General features: G+C 40.7%; 1 long non-coding RNA gene across 4 annotated transcripts; it reads right to left on the reverse strand.

Moving 5' to 3' along the window:
- Window positions 1-605: 605 nt before the first annotated feature.
- LOC140650056 (uncharacterized) lies at window positions 606-26,612 on the reverse strand. Of its 4 annotated transcripts, XR_012041837.1 has the most exons (8): window positions 26,337-26,568; window positions 15,300-15,398; window positions 10,858-10,985; window positions 9,620-9,729; window positions 8,362-8,451; window positions 3,517-3,621; window positions 1,454-1,605; window positions 606-813 (listed from the first exon to the last, which is right to left on the reverse strand). It is a non-coding gene; the product is annotated as an uncharacterized lncRNA (long non-coding RNA). The 4 variants fall into 4 exon arrangements; XR_012041839.1 differs by lacking the exon at window positions 3,517-3,621 and having other exon boundaries at window positions 26,509-26,612; XR_012041838.1 differs by lacking the exon at window positions 3,517-3,621 and having other exon boundaries at window positions 10,858-10,982.
- Between the last annotated feature and the right edge of the window lie 595 nt (window positions 26,613-27,207).

Consider the following 27,207-nt stretch of genomic DNA (forward strand, 5'->3'; position numbering starts at 1 on the left):
GATTCTTCAGTCTTGCTGGAGATGTAAATGTGCAGTGTTGAATCAGAGAAAGGAAAACAGAACTGTATTTTCTATTGCCTCATCTGTAATAAGTTAGACTGGCAGCCTACATTGTCATATAACTGAACATGACCAGAATTTATGCAATGGGCAGTTGAAGTGGATCTCGAACAGCTAGTGTGGTGAGTAATGAGTTTTGAGCTGGAACAAACCAAATTGTTCTCAAGCAATTTCTCTTGTTCACCTGCCATAATTTCCCATTCACTTTCCCCTACTCCAGGCAAGCTTTCCAACAAATTCCTTGTATAATGTAGATGCTAGTGGTAGAATTCAGTCTATCAAAGGCAATGAAAATTATGCCCTTCACTTCAAAGTAATTGGGATTTTTCCCTGGAAGTGATGTTCAGATTACTGCTGAAGCTTGCATTCTTGGGTTGATCTGAGGTGGTGGTTACTTCTTTTTTATGTCAAGGGGAAATATTTGCATAACAAAATTCTTTCACTTTTATTGAAAGTGCATCCTGCATTATTGCTTGCTAAAGTATTTTTTAATTTCTTTGCATATCCAGTTGATGAAGTTAAAGTGCACTCATAAACAGAGCTGCAGAAAACCACAAACAATGGCAATGCAGCATTTTGACCTGGTGCATGATATACACAGCAGGTCACTGTGCAGATGCTCTGACTTACAGTGCTGAACTGAACGGAACAAGAAAATGCCATGTGCTCACAAGGCAATTATTTGTGCCTGGCTGATTCCAGCTGACTGCAAAGTGCCTCTCTCAAGCTCTCCGTCAAGGCTGAGTACCGGTGCTGAAAAATAAAATGCGATATGTGGGTAATGAAGAGCAGCATGGTTAAGAAGAATAAGCACAGAGATGGGAGATGAAAAGTGCTAATTCCCATTTGGCCTTGGATCTTTGTATAGCTTTTGGCAGATTTCTTCAGTGCAGGCCTTGATTTCTCCATTTGCAATGCAGAGGTAACAGTTTCCACCTATTCTATTCCCTCAGTTGTCACAAGGAACATTTGATGCTTGTATTACACTTTGGAGGCATACTCACTTGTTTTATTTATGCTTTTCTTTTTTTTAATAAACCTTACGCTCAGCCACACTGTGCAGTCTAGAATTTTTGAGCACCTTCTTGCCATAGCACGAAATACGTAAAGAAGACATCAGACAGTCCTCTGGAAACCTGCCCAAATTCGGTCATAATATCAGCTCTCACGCACCAACTGCACTATGCGGGAGGCAGCCTGGAGGGGACTGAGCACATTGCACTCCAAAGCTGCATGGAGTGGACAGGTCCCTTCTCCCAGGGCCTCCCAACTTTTGTGCTTAGGAGAATGCCATGGGAACTGCACAAGGAGATTGGTGCCTCTATTTTTCATAGGCCTTATAAAGATTTGATGATCACAACACGCTTTATAGGAATCTTATAAATACACTTACCTGTATGCATGCATGACTGTGCATATATGGTGCGAGAGGATCGATCAGTCTTTCTGAAGCACTAATTTTCTTAAGCAAGCCTAGCAGAAGAAGATCTACCAGGAAATGTATAGTCCTGCATTCAGATAGTGTCTTCATGAGCTACACACACACTACAACAGAGGCAGAACAAACTCAGCTACTCATTAAGTCACCATTGCTGAACACATTTGTGGAAAAAATCATATCTGAACATATGACTACCTTCTAATGTAACTGTAGCATGGCAGATATTAGGGGAGTTGAACTGAAGCTGAATGGTCCATCTCAGTTCTACCATTTCCTAAATCTTGCATGCTTGACTTTGCAGCCATACTGTCTCTTTAATGAAGTTTTCTCATTTGAAATAAATTATTTTCTTAGATAACATTATCTAGATGATTCATAGCAACAGACCCATCATCCATATTTGTATTCAACGTGTTGCCACAAGTGCTAGTTACAGGCAGCACTCATTGCCTTACACTCTTACTTAAAGGTCAAAATAGAATGAAGAGCGTTATAATGGTCTTGCTGACTGAGGTCAGATTTTATACTTTGCAGCTTCATTAGACGGCATTACATCACAGGATACAGACAAGCAAAGCCTGAATTGATCCTACATGACTAAATTCTAAATGAATGGAAAATGACTGCATGGTTTGCCACGGAGCAGCAATAATGGCATGACAAATCTATGATTTCTATGAAGATTTATGTCTTTATAGCACTTCTTTTCAGTTTATGTGTTTCAGCTGTGGTCATGGAATTTAAAAAACGAAGACCCATTTGCAAGATGTTTTTTCAAGCAAACTGAAAAAAATGTATTGATTTCTTGGTATGTAATTTGAGAGTTTTTTCATTTCACTTAAAAAATCGTGCCTTATCCCAAGCACAGAAACCTCATGGTATTTTGGAAGGTTATTTTATTACATTGATAATTACTAGTTATCAAAATGCATTCTCCATCCCCCTCCTGAAAGACATGGGAGCAGAAAAAAAATTGGGCATATATGTTGTAAGAATGTATCTGGAGAGGATGAATCCTTTATTGACTTGATATTCAGGACAAAATGTTAGGAATCTGGTCTTGTGGACTTTACTTGAGTATGATTTTGAGTAGTTCATTTCACCTTTAGTTCTGATTTTATCCTTCCCCTGAAAATCTCATAAGAAGGATACTCTAGCAAAAAAAAATCTCCAGAAAACTTCAGAAACCAGCTTATTCAGAGGATGTAGAGAAGATATGACATCTCAGTTTACTGCTGTGATCACCATAACAATTTGTATTTCTGAAGAAGTTCTGTGCAATAGGGAATACGCTATATTTTTTCACATGAGTTCTTCAGTGTGTGATGAACAGACAGTTTTATTCTCTTCCACTTCCTACCATATTCTTTCAGGCAGACTCTGATCACACAAAGTAAAAACAGTGTCCTGAAAACAGTTTTATTCAACACACTAACTGGGAGGTTCCCTTGCAGAGTCCTGTCTAAATACACAGGTCTGGCTAGGAAAGGGCAGAATAAACCTCTCTTTAGACAAAACTCATTCTCAGATAAAAACCCACATTCTTCTCTCAAGGTGAAGACTAGCTTATTTTGGAATTCGGGAAGCAACACTTCTCAACCATTTGGCGTGGGAGAGGATGGTTTGGGAAGAATCAGACATTAAGGAACCCTTCCATTGCTAAAATGAACGTGCTTGCACATGCTGGGATTTGAAGTTCTACATTTTCTTTTCTGGTCTCTCTTAAAATACATTTTGACCAGACTACGTGAAGAGAATGAACAAGATGGTCTCTTGTCATGCCCTGTGGGTGTGTTTTGAGTGGTGTGGGATTTGTTAATAGAAGGTTAATACTAGCTCTTATATTAAACTTTCCTCCTTTTTCCATCTGAGATTACTCCATCTCCAAAACAGATTACTCAACTAGCCAGGCAAGTCTAACCTTATGACATGGTTGTATGATTAAAGCAGAATCTGAGTCCACAAATCTGGCTATGACATACAAAGTTTGTGTCCAAGAATAAATGAAGGGGTACCATGACCAGAGAGAGCAATGCCTCCTCTGGAGCTGGAGAATGGAGAGCATGCCGGGAGGAAGGTGTCCAAGGATTGCACTGCTCTGGGCTTTTTCAGGAGAGGGCCTGAAGAGGAGAAAGGAATACGTATAGGTCAGCGGAAAAGAAATGAGAGTCCTATAGAAGCAAGAAAAAAGGTTTTGAAGTTATTAATAAACAAGAAGAGAAAGAGCTCTAAAGCTTTTAACTGCTATAGAAAGTATCATTTTTCTTAAATATGGAACAGTGGAAGTTTAACACTAGTAGGGGTTGACACCAGAATGAAGGAGTAGGCTTTGCTTGTAGAGTAATTTTGATTACAAAAAATACTATAAAATTCAGCCTGATTGTAATAATTATTTTGGCCTCCGTTTCAGCACTCTCCTGGGAGCATAATTCAAAAATGTCAGTTACCAGAGCCTATTTCTGTGGCATTTGGCTGTCTGTTTGTCAATATGCATTTGCAGCAAAGAAGCCTTGAAAGGTTTGGGGGTTGGATTTGATTCAAGCAACCATCCAAACATCTGAAAGCTTATCCAATCTTTCTGCATCTTTCACTTCTTGAAAAAGAGAAAAAGCCTTTGGAAATTTCACAAAGACAACCCTTCCCTGAGATTTCTGCTACTTCTGATTCTGCTTTTAAATGGAAAACTGATGGGAAAAAATAATGTCAAATACTTTGGAAATATATAGAAGTTTATTTCTTTACAGACATGATTTTCTTTACATTTTCTGTAATTAATTCAAGTGAATGAACCCATTTTCAGTGTTGAAGACACAAACAGATTGTGAAAACACAATCATCTGAAAAGTCTAGACCCTGGATATCTGAAAACCTGAAGAAAGAAAATGAGGTTAAAAACATTTAGAAAGCAGAGAAAAGAAAGGGCTTTTTCTACAGTAGCTGTAGTTTGATCATAAAAGAGATCCTGGTTTGGGGCTCTAATAGCAAGTCAAAAGCACTATGGCCACGTGACATAAAATCTGATCTGCTATGACCTCACTCATCAAAACAGCCTGATTATTCAGCTTGGTACTTTGGTATAGCCCTCACTTCAGTCTGAGCATCATTTGTCCTCCTGCAAGTACCCTAAAACTGGTGACAAAGTCCCCAAGGCAACATACAACCTATATCATTTTATGCAACAGAAATACAGCTGTGTGTCAATGTCTGACCTGGATCAAAACTAGGTGCTATGGCAATGCACAAAACAGATCAGAAAAAGAGAAAATGCCCAAATTAAGGAGAAAGACAATTTGGGTATAAAATCCAGAGGAGATTGCTAAAATGGAAAAACAAAAAAGGAAGTGTTTTCAAACTCTCTAATTAATTCCTTCAGCAACTCCATTTTCTCCTATTCCTCCATCAAATAACATACTGTCTTGTTAGGAGATGTCAGTAAGTCTGGAAAACAAGTACAAAGCTGTGCCATTGCATAGTAACATAGTCCATTTTCAAAGGTGATACAAATTGAAATCAAGAAACTTGCAGATAGCAAGGAAAAGGCTTTTTAAAAGAAATACAAGACACCTGACTATTAACGACTGTTTAGCTTTCAAATAGAGCTGCCTTTTCTGTGTGATAGAAGCAGAGGCATACAGGCTCCCATACTGGGACTCTGCTAGGGCACTAGGATGCTATACATGCAGGATCGTTCTAGTGGTCCCAAGAAATCAGATAAACAGCTTACAAGAGGGGAAAGGGGGAAAGATAAAGTCTCAAGACCTAGCAGCTGTGGGGTTCTATTTTCCCCACAGAGAATATTTTCCACCTTTCCTCATATAAAGAAGATAAAATACATACAAGAAAAGTCTAGTCTGTTATTATATTAAGTCATGAATATAATATTTTTCCCCTAGGTTTTCCAAACTGGAGCTTCATCAAGCTTTAAATAAACATTTGAAAGGTAAGGTACCAATGCATGCCACCAGTAAATTAGCTTTATCACAGATTAAGTCCAAGTCATGAAAGCCATTTTTTACTTGGATTAAGGTTTAGTTGCTAACCTATTGCAGTTCAGTTTCATAACAGGCAAGGTCATTTTTCATGAGAAATCCCTAACATTGCTTTCTTACTATATTTTGGAGATGCGTACTTCTCTTTTTCTAACATTATGTGCAACAGGAGACATTGGATGATGAATTAGAGAAGCTGGTATTAAAATATACATTTAAAAGTTCTGGAAATAAATCCTGCAATACTTGGCTACAGGAGTCTGTCAGTGGTAGTGGTACACTGCACCAATCCACACAGCAAGCATCTGTGCCGAGTTGTTTCATGCCCTGCTGATGAGAAGATGCTACCAGTGAAGTGAGATGTATTTCAGCATGACTAATGATTACAGGATCAGGTCAATATTTATGAGATCAGACATTCCTCAGTCTTGCTGGAGCACCAAGCCACTGGTGATGGGAGAAAAGAAGTGTGGAGGTCCTGCTGGTCTGCCACCCAGCAACCATTCCTGGGGAAGACAGGTTTGGAAAAAGCAGTGATGAAAGTGTAATGGCGCCTGTGTCTGAGAGTTCTAGTGTTACTCTGGGTACATGGTCATGGCTTCACTGATTCATGTATCACATAACAAAATTTTTAAAAACCCAGCAGCAGGAATGAGGCTGGGCTTTTTCCTGTTTTCTTCCTCCTCTTCTCTGACAACAAAGAGACTCTGCATCATGAAGACTGCTCTGCTAAAACTTTTCCTGATAGACAAGTCCCTGGCCACCACTTTTTCCCACCCCTAAGTGATTCTTCTGTGTTCCCTATCCCTACTCAGAACCTCCTTCCTACTCTCTGAGTATACCTCGAAACCCTGATTACCAGGCATCCCCTTTCTCTCCTCTGTATAGATACCAGATGGACCATTGGACGTCATCATGCTGACATCCAGGTATCCCGCTGATCTCCTTTCTTCCTGTCCAGCTCCTCTATCACCTATCTCCAGCCCTTTTTTTGTTATTCTTTGTGTAAGGCACTTTTTTGATGTCTGGGACAGGAAGGAAAAAAATCCTCAGCTGCGTACTATAAGGAACATTTATCCTGTGCTGCCCTGTAATGCCCCACAGGGCATTAACCATGTATCCCTCCAGTGAGTTCCTGCAAAATCATGGGAAACAAGGGATGGGGTGAAGAAAGACCCTGCACCTCATCCTCTGTTGCTCTGTACTCTGCATCTTCTCATAAAATTGTGTGTCTTTTCCTTGTGCAGGATACATCGCTCTTGCCTCTGAACAAAAAGCTGCAGTACAACTCACCATGAGGCAAGAATCCTTATGGAGTACTAAAATATCTGGCATTACAGTATGAGTCTTTGCAATACCTGAGTTAGTTTTTTAATGACTTCATTTCTGAATCCTTAGTAATGTCAAAACTGAGAGGCAGTCTTTTGGGAATCTTCATCTAAAACATCTCTTTTTTTGAAGACACTGTTTCCCTTGACAGTGACCAGGATTCCTGCCAGCATAAACACAGACTTTTTTTTTTCATTGGACCGTCTGTGTGTGATTCAGTGAAATGGATGCCGTAGTCCAAAGAGAGGTTTAAAACATCAGGTATTGTGCTTCTGGCATTTTCCTCATCTTTCAAAAGGACCAGTCTTGGGTTTAAAATTTTTTTACTTTTTTTATGAGTATATTCTAGGCAATGGCCTGATTGCAAATTCTGGGCAGAGAATAACGCAGAAATGTCTTGCTGATTTTTGAAAGAATTTTTGAAGTTACAATTCCTTCAATTCTACAGGAAATAAGAAATATTAAGGTCAAACAAATGTCAACTTCAAAGGTGGAGGGCTCAAAGCACTTACAGTTCTGTATACCTCAAAATTTTCTGATGATTCTGTACAATGATAAGATTCACAATTCAGTAAGAGACTGTTCACATAATGCATAAGGACAGCAAAGTCCATATGGCAGTGGTCAATATTGATTGATTCGGTGATTATTGCATCTTTCCTGTTCAGGAAAAAAAAATATATACACTGCAAATTGAAAACCTCCACTATATAATAGAACTAACCACATTCTCTGGTATGAATACAGTCAGGGACTTTGTTACTGAGCAAAATGCAGTAAACATAGACCAAAAGAATTACTAAGGGAATGTGGCTGGAAAATAAAACCACCAGGGGTGCTGGAGGGAACACTAAGGAAACTGTTTATTGAACCATAACCTGTTCCATATAGGGTAAAAACTGGTTTACTCTTCCCAAGCTTTGTAGAGTTTACTGATTCACTAATTTAGGTCAGAAAAGATATAGTTAGCTAAAATATTTCTTCTTTAATTTGTTTTGCATAAAACAACAACATGTATTTCTTTTAGCTAGTATGTTTATTTGATCAAAGGCCTTTTCTGGGTCACATTAATTTATGAACAAGAATCCCATGATGCTTAAGCACTTATGTTAACTGGCTTAACATAACCTTTTCATGACCTTTGAGCTTGTAAAGTATTTTAAAAAAATTTTTAGCAGTCTTTCTTTGGACTTGTCAGAAGTGATGTATGTATTTTGCACTTACATGTCTGCTTTTAAACTTTGCCAGGCAAATACTAGTTATGAAGATTTGTGTGTCTGGTACTTCTGTACTTCTTCATATAAGATAAGCAGATTAAATTAGCTCCTTTTTATAATGTGCTATAAACAAGTATGGGTATAAACGTGTACACACACACACACACACACATATATATACTGAGCTTGCTCAGTTTCAGTTACTGACAATCCGTAAGTCCAGAGCAAGACTTGCCAATATATACTTAATGGGTTATGGACTTTAGAGACAATCAATAAGGTAATTGAACTGTACAAGGTTATTTTTCTGGGGTTTTCTTCATACCAAAAATGACAGCCCACGTTACAGTGATCATCTGACCCCAGCTTATCCAGGTTGTAAAAGGTTTTCCCACTGCTGGACTGAGCTTTCTTCCTAAAACAAAAAATAAAAAATATTGTAAAGATTATTATGATAGATGGCAAATTATTCACCTGCCTTGCTAAACTGTCCAAAGGTCTAATCATCTCCACTGATTATGGGGACCCATAAGATATCAGGACACATATCTTATTTCAAGGCTAAGTGTTTCTGTCTTCAGAGCACTGTCATGGATCTAAGCCACATTTATGCTTAGGCTTATCACACTGCTATGTATGTTTAACAAAACACTGAAAGCATCTACCCTTTGACATATATGGTCTTCATGTAAGTAACTATAATGTGTTATTAAGGTCATCTCTCAGCATTCTCTTCAATACATTGATGAGTCTGAAGAAATATTTACACCATGCAAAGGGGCACAGTGCAGAGACCCCTACCCAATGGCCATTATGGGCACCTCCATGACATGCGTGCTTGATGGAGGCAACAGCACAAGCTCACAGAAATCTAGCCACATCTTTGCACCTCAGCTCATTAGCCCAGATGAAAGCATGCAGTGAGTTATCTCTATGGGGTCTGCATTTGGAGATCTAGATGTAACAGCCAGGTCAGCAGTACAACTGGGCAAGTTCTTTACTTTGCTACTGGAATCCAGTTTTGCTCTTCCAGCACCATATCATTTTTCAGCTCTCTACAATACCTCTACAACATTTTTTCAATTGTGAACATCTTGAACTGAATAGAATAATCTCCATATAACCTACCATCAGACCAGAAACTGACCCTGGGAGAGAGCCCCACCTACTGATGCTTCTCTCAGGCTATTTGTAAGACTAGAGGAGGGTACTAAACCATGGTGGGGCCCTGTACCTGACTGCTGCCCAAGCATCTCAGAGGGATGCAAAGTGACAGAGCACCCAATGGGAGCAGGACAGAGTGGCATTTATAAATGTTTACAAGAAAAGATTGAGCTTAGGTAAGGGGAAAGATATAGAGCTTTCCATAGTAGTACAACCTTTTGCTCTACATACTTTAACCTTAATGTTTTGTTTGGAAGATGCTGTTTGTGTGTCACTGACAGTTAATAGTGACAGTGATTCCCAAAGGAAACTTCTCCCAAACTCAGATCAGTTTTCCATGTCAATAGTGTTCCAAAACTGCTCAACACTTTGTCATAATGATTCTTTTCCATTTTCCATGCAAAGAAATATGTTATCACCCATGGCTTCAACTCGGTGATGGAATGAAGGCAAGAACAGGATGGAGATGTACAAACACAGATCCAGAGTCTAGAACTCAGTCACCCTCTTCTGTGCTTCATTTTTCTGCCTGTAAAGTAGAGAAAGAATTTTCCAACTGATCATGATCTGTAAAGGTAAGGTTCACTATGAGGCATTAGTTATTCAGAACCACAATAAAAACAGTCATTTAAATTAGGAGAGAAGAAGGGAAAAGGCAGTAGAACAACTAGATTTACTACCGAGGGTGCATCGTTCTGGCACAAAAATTTGTATGATAACCATGCAGGCTGAAATACTGGACACAAAACAAACTCATTAGCCAGAAGCCCTTTAGGACTGATTTACCCTGCAGTAGGGTAGACCCATATCATCCCATAGCTAATGCAGATATGGCAGATTTGGTACCTGGGTACACAGTGCTAGATGTTCCTAGGTAGATCTAGCTCAGGTCTCATTTGAATAGCTGTAATTTAATTGTGGCTTAATAAATCTACAGGAGAGAATAATTTTTTTTTCATTTACTTGAGAAGCTTTGTCAACTGAAATAAATCACTTCATCCTGTTAAACCATTTCACAGAGAATATGCGCAAAGGAGACTAGAGCCCATTTCAAAGCACTCAGCAGTCAGCCAAAGTGACATATCTCTGACAGGTGACACATTCTTCCTTGCAAGTTTTGGAAATTTAACACAGTGCGTAGACTCTTGTTCGATAGTTATGTAATGCTCACAGCTCCTAAGGGAAAGACTAGGATATCACACAGAAGGAGAAGTTCTTGTACACATAAAATAAGCCAATATTCAAATTCTGTCAATATAAATGAGTTGGTGTCTGTTTCCTAGTCTATTGTAGGAAAGAAAAATTATCCATACAGCCTCTTCTCTGTCATTTCTAGCCTCCCTCTTTTCAGCCAGTCAGCAAGGCAGTACCATATGCAGTGACCTGAACTAATTATTTATTTATGGCAATTGTTCATGTATTAAGCAGTCAGAATGCTTAAACAGTAAGGTTGCTTCCTTCCACAACGTGTTTACCATCTGAATTAAATGGATCATAAAAGGAAAGTATAAAAAAAAGTAGTAAGCTTACATAATTTCCCAATAAAGCTCTGATTCTCAAAGGCATTTAAGCATCTAACTCACAGTGAAATAAGTGCCTCCCACTACTTACAGATACAGACCAAAGCTTTGGCACAGGTGCCAGAATCCACACATACCTTTTTGGTCCACCAGAGCAGCTCTCTTTTTAATGTTTCATTCAATGCCAATAGAGTGGAGGAATTCTGAAGAGCAGGTTGAATGAATCAAAGGGGGATGTTGGTGAATATAAGCTCAGCAATTCCTGCTGGAGAAAAGCAAAGTTAAGAATGAATAGACGGAAACACTATGCCCCCCAAAAATGCTTTCTCCAGATGATAAAATGTTCCCCTTAGGCTCCAGTTTGTTTCCCATTTCTGACTTCAGCATGGACACTTGAGTGAGTCACTTCAGTTCTGCACTAATTTCATCTTCCACCTTTCAGTTTACTTAATGTGAACTTCATCTTGGCTGAAGTGTCAAGCTGCTAAATAAATATCAAGACAGTATTTACCAATAAATAGTGAGAAATAATTAAGAAAACCATTGTGTATGTGAAGAGAGGAAATACTCTGAAACCTGCAATGTGACAATGGCTCCTGAAAACCTTTTTTCTTTTTTTTTTCCTGAAGTCAGAGAAAAACAGAAGGAGCTCAGCCTGTTGTTTGGGCTACTGAAATCACATTCAGAATATGGTGTAAAACTGATCATTACAACATAGCACTCTAAGAGGAATTAAAATGGCACTGGGTAATCGGAAGTACTCTAGCATATTAGGTACAAAATTAGAAGCTCTTTGGTATGTTCCCATAGGCTTTATTCAGGCAAGCCAACTATTTGAACTGAATTTGTCTGCTTGGAATTATGTTCGAATTCGCAAAAGTAAAATGCCTGCAGGACATATAGGCATATGGGATTCAGATGATTGCAGCTGGTGACTTCAGGGTCATTATTTTTAACCTTTTGGACAATTTCTGCCTGGAGCAGACATGGATCCAGCGTTCCACAGAAAATGTTGGCACTTCAAGCACAGTGGCACTGGCTTGAGGCTGGAGAGTTTATTCAGCAGACTGTGTGCCCTTCTTTGCTCAATAAATGAGCATTTTTTATTTCCAGAAATAATATAAATTTCCCAAATAGCTGATAAATATTTTTAAGTCAGAAAAGGCTGCAACATGGAAAGGACTTTAAGATGCATAGGAAAGTCCTCTGCTTCCCACGAGGCTGGCAGCCAGGAGTCCCAAGAGGAAGCTCTCTGGGGTTGAGCTGCGGCTGCCCGGTTGCTATTTGACCAAGACTGTCAGGGAGGGTCTGTTGGCTTCCTGCATCCATCAGTTGGTCATGTTTTTACTGGATTCATCGTCTCTCTTCTGGTGTTTGGCTCTGACTGATCTGTGTTGCTTGGGCAGACACATCAGGTCGAAGAGTTGCTTCTAGCTGACAGTGCCTGGTTTGGTGCAGTCAAAGAGTAATAGCTAGAGCACAGCCTGGGGTTATTGCAGCTACGGCTCCAAACCTATAGTCAACATGAAAGGGGGCATAACTGCTCAGAACATGTGGCTGACCTGTAGAATAATTCACCAGGCATCAACTGGCCTCTGACAGCAGGCAAGTCAGAGGAGCCATCCTGGAAAGGACAGCAGCCTGCTCCGGGCTCTTGTGCCTTTTCCCAGTCATGTTAAGTGTTTTATACACATATGGGCACCACAGTGCTGTCCTCTCACTGAATGAAGATACACGAACAGCCCAGCCCAGCCTGAAGTTCACTGACCAGGACAGTAGGCCAGCTGGTGTGTCTGGGGTCATCCAGGGCTCCAACCGCCCAGATTCCAGCTGTGACAAATAAATACACTGAATTCACAAAGAGTGATTCTTCAGATCAAAATAATGAGCTCTTAGGCAGGAACAAAGACTGAGATTTCCAGTGATCAAATTAGGTGGACAAATAAGAGAATCACAGAAAATAGAGCTAGCTGGGTCATCTAGTTCATCCAGCTGTCAGCGCAGGACATCCAGGACAGAACTGTTGATGTCAGTCTCGTAATGAGTCGGGATTAACTCAGTGCAGGGCAGGCAGCTGAGCAGAGAGCCAGACTTGGAAGAGTTAAACCTCAGGAACAGCCAGGCACTCAGAAGATTTACTGTAGGTGGAATTTCATTACACAGAGAAACTCATGGCTAGAATAAGCTGCCAAAGGAAACAATAGAAGCTACTACCTTACTTTAAAGACTTAAGAAAATATTTAAAAGAAATAAATATTTGGTAGTACATCTGCCGTCTCAAAGGATACCTAGCTTCCTTTCATCCCTACAGTGTTCTCTATTCCAGCTGCAGGATATTTTTCCTCATTGCACTGTTAATTCTTTTTTTTAAAAAAAAAAAAACCACCTTTTATAGATTAGGCTTAAAAGCAGCATCTGCTCCATTTTAAGTTGGTTCTCTATGCTCACCCAAGCTACCGTTAGTCCCACTCCCAGCAGAATGGCCATAAAAGCAGCTTTACTCTGCCTTTTGGCCTCTCCTTAGCTCGAGGACAAAGAAAATGGCTGTGTCACCCCCCAGGCTATATCCTAGCAAGCTCAGAGCTGCTCTACTCATTGCCTGGCAGCTATGGAGTATAGGGCACTTCGACGTCTGCTCCAGGCTGGAGGATATGCTGACACTTAGCCATCCCTCTCTGCTTGCAAGTTGACCTGTAATACTGGAGTTTGGCTTACTTGTTCTGCTGACAGGCAGTGCATAAGGCACTTCATGGGACCATGAAGGAAGACCTTCTAAATCTCTAACCTCAGCTGCGACAGCAAAAAAGAGTTAAAAAAAATTAAGCTCTGAATTTGGAAGTTATGATTAATTTCTGTGTGGGGAAGGAGAATTATACATGTATTAGTTTCACCATGTGAGGAACATATTTTTGCCATTACCTAAGTAATGAAGCTCCAAGGACAAGAAAAAGGAACTTGGAAGCCCTATTTTTCCCATTTTGATCCAATAGCAGCGGGGGTCGGTGCCTCCTATGTCAGCTTGTTATAATGAAGAGTTACTAAGAGGTTTTTCTACTTGTCAGCTTTCTGACAACTCCTGAATGTGGTAAAGGTGGGCTAAGAGATGATTAGTCACCACCTGCCTCTAACAAACAAGTTCTCTTGAGTAACTCATGTGAAATGTTTAACTATGAATAAACTCATTTAAAGTGCCAGTTCTCCCAAAGGCTATCTGATGGCAAGCAGGCCCTGTTCCTCTTCCGAGGAGGTGTCTTGAGCACTGTCCCACAGTGCAGCTCTGCAGCCACATGCTCCAGTCCTGAGTGGCTCTGGATGCCAATGGGGAGAAAGCCAGGGGAAGAGACACGTGGAGCAGTTTATGCTCAGTGCATAACAAACGTTTTGCATTTTGCTTCATGTCCCATTAGGCCTATTTGGACAATACAAGGACACTGGTTCTTTGGCCCGGAGCTGCTTCTCCCTGCAAGGGGAGCACGTGCATCCCGACTGCAGTATGACAGCCACAGCTGGGACACTGCCTGTGGCTGTCCTTCAGTGCTACACCTTGCTTCTTGAACGGTGCAAGGAGCTTCAAATGCCCTTCCTGCATGTTTTTGTGCCAGGTATGTTTCATATATACATATCATGAACAGGAACAACAAAAATAATAATATGTATTATTTTATTACTTACTGATTCCCTTTAATTCCTCCTCTGTTCTACCATTTTAATTGAGTTCCCAGCTTTGTACTTTCAGTCCACTGCACCTCTTACCTTCTTTCTCCCATCTCCTTTATTTAGGCTCTCCAGTCCCACTGTATGTGTCAACATCAGCATATATTTTGCTCCCAAAGACTAATATTAAATTCATAGAGCACCTGCACATGTACCTACACACACACACACACAAAAGTATGGAAAGGCATAACAAAAAGAAACCTTATGTCTGAAGAAGTCAATGCATGTCTTTAGACTTCACACTTTTCTGGCAGAAAATGGTTCCCTAATTTGTTATAACACTTGTCTAATAGTAGCAGGTAGTCCAAAAGCCAACCCACATAAAACACCGCAGTCTGGGCTGCTGGTACCTAAACTATTTCTTATGCATATTGTGCCTTGGGCTGCATTCAAAATCGAGTTTGGCAGCATCCTTTTATCATTTAATTTGGAGCGTCTCGTTCCTTTTCTCTGCTGGACTTGTCTTCTAATACATTTCATAAATACACTGGGCACCAAGGGAAAGTTGGCAACATTCATTCAAAAGATCTGCTTGAAGAGAGAGAGGAAGATTATAATTGATGCCTATGTAAGATGATGAAGAAAAGGCCTGAAGAGTCAAACATGATGATAAACAAAGAAGTGGAACTAGCTATAAAACTCAGAGTTTACTTGCAGTGGTTGAGACATCGAAAGCTCTATGCACCACCCTGCACAGTGATGGCATGACAGCTTCCATCCACATTCATCTAAGGGTTGAGGTAAACATTACTCTTCCCCCTTTGCTGGGAGGTGGGCTCTGCTCCCTTGTGGGAGGGGGCTATGTTCCCTTCCACATCATCCTGAAGTGTGATTGCGGGCAGCTTGGTATGTTTCTACTTACCTGTGAAAAATAGATTTTGTGTAGTGTTTTCCTTTCTAAGGAGATGTGGGATGAGCTAGCAGGCTGCTAGATAAACACCCAGATCCATACTTGAGAGATCTAAATGGAGGGAGAGACAGTACTGTAATTCAGATATTAAACCAAAGATTGTACACGTAGCATTAGCTGAGGCATTTTCCCAGGTGAGAGAAACAACTACCCAAGCATAGGTACCATCAAAGGAATTCGCATAGTAAGATAAAAGCAGCACAAGTTTCTGGAGAACACGCAGACCAGAACCAACAGTGGTATTGTAATAGAGACTCATATCCAGGTGAGTTACAGAGAGTTTTAGACCTTTTGAGAATAAGATATATTTTAGCGAGGCAAATCAACCCACTGAATGTAAGTTTGTTCATCTGACACTGGGAATGAATGGGTCTGCCCCTTGTCACTCTGAATTTTGGTTCTCTCCTATTCAGTTCTTCCATATTTTCCTATACCATGCTGAACAGAAAACCACCTTCAAGGCATCCACTTCACAGTTCCCAAGGACCATATGGTTTCATTTAGATAAAAGGGCTAGGTGATTTACAAGGGACGAGCAAGTATCAAACACTCTCGTTGCACCAATGCCAATTCCTTTTGAAGCACAAAATCCCACAGCTGCTGTTCTAAGTTTCCACATCTGCTCCAGGCTGGAAGAGTGTTTTCAGATCATAAAGTAGAGTGAATCAGCTAAAGAAGAGCAACTTGCATTCTTTGGCAAAGACTACAGGTGCAGGGTGGGTGGAAGCAGGGGGAAGGGGCAGAAAGAAGAAAATTTCTCCATCAAGCCTGGGGAAAAGCCTGGTTTTATGCTAGCCCAGTCCCCGGAACACTTCCCCATGAAATACAGTTTACTATCTATTTTCTGGGGAGCACACTTCTTTGATTCCCACAGAAGTGTATGCTAAAAACTTGATGGTATAATTTTGCCTTCACATAAAAGATCATCTCTCTATATAAAGCATATGTTCAGTACTTTCTGTATTCACCTGTACTATGGAGTGGGGTTCCTGGCTGCTAAACTGGACTTTGCTGTCTGTGTTTAAATTCTGCAGGATGACTTATTTGTGAACAATCCATGTTGCATCCTTTTTATGACACGTTGGGGCAAGTATTGATTTAAAAGGCTTTGGTTTTGGTTTTTTACATCCCCAGGTAAGCAGACACAGCTGCCATTGAACTGTAAGTGCACATGAAAATCACATGATCCTGACACCCACTTCCCTGTATCCATCCCCCGTCATCTGATACAGGACAGTCAAATAATAGTTGAGTCCACTCCAAGATTAATCCACTCTTGTTTTAACAGGCAGAATAGCCTGGGTAGCTTTTTCTGAGACTGGACTTTGTATTTTCTAATACAGAAAAAAAAACCCTCCATTCTGTTCATAGAAAGCTGATCAAAGAGATGAAGAAATCTTCCTTGCACTGATAAAAAACTTTTAATTTGCTGATTTGCTGAAAGATTCACAGATATGCTAGGTAACATCCAGGATCCTAGTAAGGGTCTACAGAACCATCTCTGAAAAGATGCATTAAATAAAACAATGAGGTACCTTCAGTGCTGGTGAGAGAGAATAATTTGTGCTTCTACAAGCAAGAATAGCTTGCAGAGTGAATGAGGAGCCCAAAGAGGGGAAGAAGGAAGTAAATCAAGAAAATCTCAGCTACACTGAATCCACAAAAGCTGTGCAGTTTATGGATACATGATGATTGCTACAGAACTGACAATTATCTTCACATTACCAATGATGCTTTCAACTGTAAAGTCCTCACCTCAGTCCTGGTGTCAGCGAACTCATTATGATAGAAGGCAAAGAATTTGGTCAACACAAATATAAACCATCACATTGTCCTTCTCTACCAATACTTCCAAGAAAAAGAAAAAAAGACCCCAACAATCCGCATAATGTCTTTGCTCTCCTCTGTCACTAAGAGTGAAAACTTTATGGAAGACATAACAAGTCTGCAGGAAACCTTGAAAAAGAAATAAATTCTATATATATTAATTGAACTATCTGAAGAGGAAGAATAGATGAAAAGAGTGTGGTTTGTTGAAGCTAAAGGAAGGAAAAACCCTTGCTCTAAAGTACTTAGAGTTTGCAGGTCTGAAGTCATCCTCATTTTGATGTTTCTGACCTGAATTGGTACAGCTTGGCTGGTTGACTGAAACCAATACTACCTCAAGCAGAGCTAAAATCTATTATTATTGTTAATTAATAACTGTTGGTTTAAAAAGTACTTAATGTATTTTCCCTGTTTCTTTACAGTTAGAATATCCAAAGGGATTTCATGTTTCTATTAGAAATTTAATTTTCTTCAAATGCTTTTCATGTCTTAAAATGTATTGCAGGAACTTAAAAGTAGCCACTAGATGAGTCCAGGTAGCACCGCTAATATCTGTGAGCCTAACCCAAAGCCACAGACTTCAGCAATTTTTGCATCAGGCTGTGTGAAAGGACAGATCAGGATACAAGAACTCTAACATAATCTGAAAGCTAAAGCTCAATGAATATAACTGACTTTACACAGCCTTATATGTACACTTGTATTGCCATACTCAAAAATAATAATAACAATAAACGTACTGGAATTCAAAGGTCTCCATTCTTCAGCACCCCAATATGTTGTATGCAGTACACAAAGGTAATGAATCCCTGGTCCTTGATGTTAACTGTTTTCAATCATCTCAGCCGTTAGAAATAACATGCCTACATTAAAAGTGTGCTATTCACCTCAGTACTTCTGAAAATTGCCGGAAAACTGCCCAAAGGTGACAAACATGTAAATGAGCTCTTTTTATTTCTTTTCAAAGAAAGTCTCTGCGAAGATGGTTCAAAGCAGTGTTCTCCTCCACAGGGCCAGTTTGCACAACAAAGGGATCCAAATTACATATTGTGCAATTCCTAAAGTATCCATGTACCCAAAGGAAAGTTACTTTTTGCCTTTTCTCTTTGTTTGCAGGCACGTTCAGGATGGTGAGGGAAAGATTTCTTGTACCTGTGCTAGGAGCAACTGGACCCGAGAAACCAGCTGATGTGTCTGTGCTATGATAAGACATTTCCATGGTATTTCTTTTGCTAAAGAAAGAGGAGGATAGAGAAAAAAATATTTTCATTAAAAAATCTGTGTCCAATCCAAGCCAGGTAAGTAGTGATGGACCAAGTGGCAAGTTCTCGGTGGCTTTTGGGAGAGCTTTAAAATCAGCTCGATTTATTATTGTGGACACAGCCTATGCAATTGTAGCAAGAGAGGCATTGTCAGCTCCAAAGCCAGTTTAATGACCCAGGAGAGACCCTTTCAGAGCTGAGTGGCTGGCTGGAGGGAACTGGGGAAAGGTGATTAGTGGAGAGGTCTGCTCTTCCTCCTTCCTTGCTATAGCTGTTTCATGGATCAATGGAAAACCTGTTTCCAGTTTTGCCAGTTTGTCATTTGTCAACCTAAGTAAACAGACCATTTAAAGAAACGTCATTGCATTGCAGGAGCCCAGGACTCATTCTGTTCTGCTAGCTCTCGCCAATGCCAAGATTAACACCTGCGGTAGGAAAAGTAACATAACCGCTAATGCCGCGTGTTGGCATTCTCACCAGCCCAGAACAGGCTCTCACTCGGTATAGCCAAGTGTTCTCTCTTTCCCCCCATCTCCTTCTCCCCAGGCAGGAGAGATTTTTAGAGATTCAGAGGTAGATAAAGACCTTCAGCTAGTGCAAACTGGTGTGGCTTCTCTGACTTTTTACACAAGCTAAGGAACTGGTGCCAAGAGCAAAGACTTATTTTCTGTAGGGAAGCAGGAGAATATAAATTTAATTCTCACACTCTGTTCCACTGAAGCTGGCATGAGCAGCCACTGCTGAATGACTGCTGTTTACGTGTCCCACTTCCAGCTGGTTTTATGAGCATATGTTATATCTACAGGAGATCTGTGTAGGGAGCAGAAACAAAGACACTATGAGGCGATCTGTCTTCATCAACTGGAGAAATGCTTAAAAAAAGCACTCTTTACACATGGAATCAGAACTGCACCAGTGCTGAAGAATGAGTTTTACAGGCAAATTTGAGGAGCAAGGGGGCACCACTAGCAGTGAAACTGGAGCAGTTCTTCTGCTAGGGGTGGTGGAGCAGATAATAGGGATGTCCTAACTCTCCCTTGTCAGGAGCCCAGGTCCTTCCATGGAAATGTCCTCTCCATCACTTCGCTAAGGGCAGAAAGGACCAGAAGGTGTGGAGGAGACCTTGAAATTGCAGGATCTGCCAGGGTGGAGACCTACTACGCCTTGAGGCTTGCTGTGAGAGCACGCTGCCACCAAAGCCCACACAAGCATCAGAGCTTGGACAGCGGCTTTACACAACTGCCCTGCAGACCTGCAGATGGGCCTGGGAGAAAAAGCACTTTCACAGTCTCTGTGGTTGTGAGCAGCCAGCAAAGAGGAAGGTATTCTGCCTCTTTCCAAGGTCAAAGCTTGTCTGCAGAAAAAGTCGCAGTCAGATCCTCACGAGTCATATCAGCCATTTTTCTTTCCCAAGCATTTTGTTATACTTACTAGTAACAGGATCACTTAAAATTTCAAAATGTTTCATGCAGAAAGGAAACCTTTTGTTTTCAATGCTATTTGTCAGCAACCAGTTACTCTTTATTGTGAGCATTTGATTTATATTGTGACAGCATGAAGCACTTGATGGAAAATAAGTAACTCAGGATAGTTCATTTTAGATGCAAGAGATCCTGCGTACCTTGATAAGTCCAGATCAGCAGTTCCAATATTTCTTTGGTTCTTATTCCCCTAAATCAGCTTCACAGGGACACAGAGATAAATCTTAAAGCAGAAAATGGTATTTATGTTGAATTCAAACAGTAGAAGACCACCACTGCTAAGCTTTACTAGAAAAAGGACTAAATCCTGTTACCTGATATCCAGCAGATTTTGGGAAGGAGCTTAGCTGAACTTACTACCCCAACGACTGGCTTTAACATTTTTGAGCAGGCACATAAAGCACATTTTCACCCCTTCTTCTCCCCCTTGCCCCAACCAGTGCAATACTTCCAAGCTTTTCTCACACAGAGCTAGTTCAGGATTTTGAGGAGAGCTAGCGAAATGATTCATTGGGCAAAAACTCAAATGTAAATGCCTTACTTTAGGACAGATTTACAAATGCAGCCAAGGAACAGTATTCAAATTCCCAAATCAGTGCAGGAAAAGAGTGCTAGGCAAGGAGAAGAGGCAGTTGCTGTTTTCTGACCTTGCTTTCCACTTGGGGGAAAAAAACCCCAATGCTTCCAAAAGACACAGAACTCCCACTCTCTATTCAGACGATTAACGTAAGAACAGTTCTGACATATGTAGAGAAAACTTGCCAGATTTAGCTTCTGTACCTTTCTAGTAATTGCTTCCAGTTATGTAGCATGGCTGCAGTATCTGGAAAATGAAGTCAAAAGTAGCGATCAGTTCAACAAAAATCTTCTCTAGTTAAAATGGTTTGTCACAGAATCCTCTTGCATGAAGATTCACAGGTCCTTTAAAATCAACCCAGATAAATAAAACCCCTGATCTAGGACTTGCTCCAAAAACCTTTGAAATCCTATAGTCAGGCCCTTACAGTCTGAAATGCTTTCCCATACTCAGCATCTTTTCCTTCTTCTTAGGAACAACTCCAACATTTCTGTCTACACCTGCAATTATCTGAAATAAAGTTCAACATGGAAAACTCATCTAGAGGGGAAGTATGTGTTTAAAATATCTAACTCAGGTCATTTAAACACCAAATTTATATTCTCTAATGTAATTATATAGTCACAGGGGACCAGACTTTTAAGCTACTTTTAGGCATTTACAGATCAAAAGATCTTTTAGAAAACCCCACTTGGCATCCAAATGCCTCTAAAAATGACCTCTGGCATCTACTTTTCAGTGAGCATGGAGGTGATGCTTTTGCCAAGCAGGTGGAGTAACTAGTGACCAAGGGCTCGATTTTCTAGTGCCCATAACTGACTTTTTCCAATGAAATGCATCTGAGCCAGAGGTTCGCAGTGACAGAAACCAGCTATCAACCTCTGATACATCAGCATTAGGCTGTAGCTCAGAAGAGCTTAACTCTGAAAGATGATACATCTGTTAAACATCTTGGCATTTCTGAAAAGCTGGCTGAGATTGTATTCCTTGAATCAGCTTCTAGGTAGTCATCTTGAGGCTCTTTTAACCCAGTCTGGGCAGCACTCTGAATATAGCTCATCTTCAATGAGATATGCTCAGATACTCAGGAATCTGATGGCAAGATACGGACGAAAGGAAAAGAACATATCCTGCATTTCTCAATAATTACTATGAGCAAAAATGAATTACTTTGGAACTCTATAGTGTTCATGTACTTCTTCCCTTTTCTTCCTTTTTCACATACAACTTGCATGTAAAAATGTGAGCTGACATTCTCTCATCCTTCAGGATGTGAATCAGCCGTCAATAGACTTGGAAAGAAAGTTCCCCTAACAACAGTTATATGTAAATACCCTCTGTCGGGTTTCTTGGGCTGGGATTCAATGGTCTTATTAAAAACAGGTGAAGGGGAAATTCAAATTGTAACTGCTCAGCAGTGGTAATTTGTGACCAAGGTATGATCTGGCATGGAGGGCAAAAAGGCCCAACTGCAGAACAGGTTAAACTGTCTGGAAGCAGGAATGGGAGAGACAGAATAACTTCATGTAGGGGAGTGAGGTTTCCCTTGGTGCTGAGATAAGAAACATCCACAGCGTTGTCTTGTAGCAGTCCTGGAATGTGAGTGCCGAGGGGCCACCTTTGGGCAGCAGAGCTGGGCTAGGCAATGGACCCAACGCCGGGCTGAGGCGCCGGATGCTGATGCTCACAGGATTGGTACTGGTGCACGTGTATATAAGGTATCGGCTGGTGACACATCTTTGCAGAGTCCTTGTAGATCCGCTTATGGCGGTAGGACTCTGTCCAATGCATTGCTCATCAAATCTTTATATTTAAGAACAAATTTGTGATTAATTTTCCTCAAGGGAGACAATACCAGTTCCCCAGTAGGTGGACATGAGACTTGTCCAGTTTAATAGCTCACATCTTGCTAGTCAGCTGATGGCCCTCTGACCCAGCAATGCCCTTCTCTGCACAGCCTTGCATACTCTGATGAAAAACTAGTTTTACTTAATCTTTGCATACCTATCTATATTGAAACCATACTCCAGTCCAAGTATTTTTATGGTGCTTAGTTAAAGCATGTAACGGGGAAAAAACTTTCTTGATGAAAAATATGGGGAACTCATTAGGTTGTGACCATCAACCCGTTTGATTTTCCACATATAAACCACTATATTGCTCATTTCTCCAGAACAGAACTTGAGTTGAGAGCCCTTACGTTGACCACAAGCAACTTGTAGAGGACAGGTGAAATCCTGGTCCTGTAACCTAAGCAAAAACTTACACTGTGTCAGGGAGGCCAGAATGTTACCTATTATTTCAGCTTCCATAGAGCCACCAGTCAACAAATCTTTATTTTTGCTCTCTACTGGGGATTTTTACCCTGGTTTTCAGGACTGTGCCTTTAAAGTTCAGGGCAGAAAATGATACCTAAATACAACAGAGTGAACTAAGGGGAATTTACACTACATAAAGACTCTGTACTCCTTCCCAGTGTCACCACTCTCAAACCCATCCCAGGATGAATTAAATACCACCATATCTCCAGTCTGTGGAAAAGGCCAAGAATCACAGAGGTATGTGTCAAAGAAACTGCACAAGCACCATAAAGGGAGCTACCTAGGATCGGTCAGTAGGAAGCACCAGGCAAGCCTGCTGGTAGAATTTACAATATCTGAATGTGTCCTTCAGTAGCATTAAGCTAGAAGTTGCCTACTTGACTTTCAAAGGGACTAAACAAGGGAGACCTTAACTCTAGAAAATTCACAGATCAGCTTGCTCATCTGAATTTTGTGACACAAACAGGGCCTTAGCCTTTGAGAGCTGGGACTAGTGAAACCTCTGTTACCCACGTAGTCACTCCCACCATCTGTCTGTGCTAAAAGGACTCAAATGCCATAATGTATTACATTACTGCAAGATTTCCATCTTGCTATCAAATTTGTTATCAAAACTAGAGGTACAGAGATTGCTTTTGTTTGCCCTTCGTTACAGGGAACTGGGAGAGACCAAAATGAGCAAAGTATATGTCTCTAGACAGTATAAGCTAAAAGCTCAGACTTGCAGCAACTCAGTTGCTTGTAGTCATCTATCCAGGCTCTTGGGTATGATGAGACATTTTATTAAGCCAGGAAAACCCATTACAGTATGCTGGTCATTAAAATAAGTATCCAGGATATACATTAATGTAATAAAAGACTTAATAACAGTTTCATTTACTTTGCTCTACCTTAAATAGTCATTTAAAGAAAGGACACGCCACATCTGCTCTCTAGCTGTGCGGAAGAGCCAGCAGGCAGGTGGGCCTGTCCCCAGTGGGACTACTGCTGGTGTAGTGCACATGTATTTTGGAGGCAACAAAAACACAGGTAGGTTGGTGTGGTGTTAAAGAGATTTTTGAACACAGGTGTATAAAGCCATAAATGGATGATTCAGAAGTGACTCAAGCAAAGTATCTCAAACCTTTGGAGAAGGCTATCCCCTGACCATTTCCTGTATGGGAAGGGATAATTTTGGTTGAATCCTTTACAGAGCAGGTAATATCTTAAGCCTATCACTTGCAACTATCTGCTGGTGACTGTTGCCTCTGTTGCCATGACCATATCTTCATTGCAGAATGAAACCATTTGCCTTGCAGTTAATGCCTTTTGGGCTAGCCTGGCTGGAGTGAGAGCACACTGTGAAGTAACACCTGTACTACACACAGCGACTGGCTTGCCATGCAGAGAGATTGGATTAGCAGCTGGGGAGCTGAGCTAATAAACTGTAGCTAGTGTTCCCTTGTGAGCCCACTAATTTGAGTTTAAAATGCTACCCTGCTTGAATTAAGGGGCTTGTGTGTAGAAGGGATTTGCGATGGTAGCAACACACAGGTTATAACAGCAAAAAACTCTCTGACAGTTATTATGACCTTTGAAGCTCTGAGAAAAAATACAATTAATAAATGATATAAGCTCATAAAATTATCTAAACTAGAGATGATGTGATACACTTCTCTGAGTGTCACTCAGAGCCAAGGAGAAGGAAGGAGGAAGTATTTTTACATTGTTGTTAGACCTCTCCAGATGTGCAGCCAGCTTGGGAAAGAAAGGGGGCTTGGCAACCTCTGTCAGCGAGGCACATCCCCATCTGCACCAGCCTCTCTGTCCCAAACACCACAGAGCCGTGGTGACAGCCACCGCCTGCTTCTTATGTGCCTCAGACACGAGAAGCCTGAAGATGAGAGACACAGGATTACCCTTCTGGCCTTTTTCTGCCCTAGAAACCCTACACTTACACACAAGCACAAAGAGGCTTTTCCAAAAGCCTGTTCCAAAATCTAAGTCTCCTTGTACACAGCAGAGCCAATTTTTAATACTGTTCTCTATAAATGGGGCCAGAAATACTTCTGTCTTCCAGGACCAGAACTGAATGCCAGAAGACACTGAGAGTTGCACCTCTGGGATGCATTGACAATCCAAGTTTCGCTTTACATTAAACCAGCAGACAAAGTCCCATAGGACTATTCAAGCCTACACAGGACAATAAGATGCAGTATATAGAGCCCTGAATTGATGCCAACTGAGTCCACAACAGAAGCAGAGCAGGGTACTTGTGGCAGCCAGCCCCGATCCCCCGCTGACGGCGCAGTGCTGCGCTCGCACAGCAGCTTCCACAGCCAACCTAGCGCTGGCCCCACCGCTTCGGGCCAGGATCAGGGTGCAAAGGACACAACGGATGCAAAGGATGATGCAAAGGATGATGCAGGATCAAGCCCACCGTTTAGACCACTTTTGGATCACTATACCTGAAATGTTTCTTAAAATTCCTGAATAGATTGTTTTTTCTCCAGATACAATATCTTGCTGACCTGGTATTGACACTGCGTCTGCTTGCAATTAGAGGATATGGTGCAAAACCACAGGTTTTATAGAATTAAGCAGTGTAGGGAATGCATTTATGATCTTGCGTGAGGCCTAAGTTGTTTCTAGGTTGTGATTAAAGCACAAAACTGTTTAAGAACAGGAAAAAGGCCAGCTATCTTGCTATGTCTACCCTTCTTTCACTTAGATTTCTATTACGCTTACTTGCTTTTTACCATATTCCTCACCTCATCTTTTGTCCAGAAGTAAATCTAAGTGACTCTTAAGCTTATTTATGTTCCTTGCTTCCATTTCCTTTCTTGGTAATTTATTCCAAATGTCAACTGAAATTTTTGAATTATAACATTCTCAACTTTTTGGAGCAATTTATAAATTTTAGGTGTGGCCACAGTAGTGGAACTCTCACCTGAAAAGGGAAAGCAGGATCTGATCTCAAACCCTCAACGTATGGTTTTCAATTTGACCTGCTTCCCTTTTGTTCTCCAGCATATGAAACTTTTTGTAATCACTATTGGCTATGATGAGCCTATGGCTTTTTTTAAAACCACATGACTGTTCAGAGGGAAAAATACCAATTTGGTAATGAGAGACGTTATGTAGATACCAGCCTCACATTTGTCATTGCAGGCACAGTCTTGGGATACTGTTCATGTTTCCAAGAGTAAAATGTAGGTGCCGCTAACACTTTCTCATGGAACTGTATATTGTTAAATCAACGTAATTTAGAGGCAGCTTCCTCTAAAGGGAATGCAAGATTAGGATTTGCAGATCTCTTCACTTTCCATGCCTCCAGGTCTATTCTCTTAAGGTAAAGTTGGCTCTTGGGTTCTCAATAAAGCTAATCCAAATATTTTCAGTGATATTTTTTATTTCCAGAATTGCCATTCTGCCAAACCTAGAATGTTTTGTTAATCAAAAAGGTTTCCTATAGCCTATCACAGAAGAATGCAGAATAGCCAAAAGTATTATTTATAAGGTACTCAGGAGCAAGTACTTACCAGGAGCAGCTGTTGTTTTCCCATATGCCAGGTTAATGCCACGTTCATCTTTTGACTGTTTTCTCTCTCCTGATTATTCTCTGTTTGTTATTGCTAAAGGACTCTGAAATTCCTATTTCCACTCCACCACATGTGGACCAAAACCAGATTTCAAAACCTCAGAAATACTTACCAAAAGAAATTGCTGTTTTCTGGCCAGGGGTAAACAACAATCCTAACTACAAATACTCTTAGCACGATAACCCAATACAAAAGAAAGGGAAATCTCACAACGAGTGTAAACATTCTGATGCTTGCAAATCAGTCCCAAATGTATTTTCAAATACATTCCTTCGTCATTGCTCAGGATGCTGCCTAATGAGTTGACAGTAAGCCAGTGACAGTCTAGCACAGCAAAAGTTTAGTGCTTCCTTTTTTGGACATTCAAGTATTCCCTATTGTTTTGAAACTGGTTAGTAATGCTGTCTCTTTGCCTTTGCCATCCAACGAGCCCTTCTCTAGCAGTGACTCATTCAGGTTCTGGCCCCGTGTAGGATAACGGAGAAGCGTTAATAGAAAACGCTTGGTGACATAGATAGGAGGAGAAGGGGAGGAAAGATGCAAAGCAGAGTTCTGGCTCTGTCACGTTTTCTCTAATTTGTGGAGTTTTCCACTCTTTTTGGAAACTACAGATGCCAGGGGTCACCACACTACATTCCCTGGGTACACAAAATGCTGAAATCCCAAAAAGCGTAAATCAGTGAACACCACATTATTGCATGTTGTTCCTATTAAAAAGATCATTTATTTCAATGGTCTGTGTTACTTTTATTCTCCTTTATGCATCTTGGATTATTTTGCTCTTTCCTATACCACGAAGCTTCATAGTTAT

Source organism: Ciconia boyciana, chromosome 3 (assembly GCF_034638445.1).
Source record: "Ciconia boyciana chromosome 3, ASM3463844v1, whole genome shotgun sequence".
NCBI classification, from domain to species: Eukaryota; Metazoa; Chordata; class Aves; order Ciconiiformes; family Ciconiidae; genus Ciconia; species Ciconia boyciana.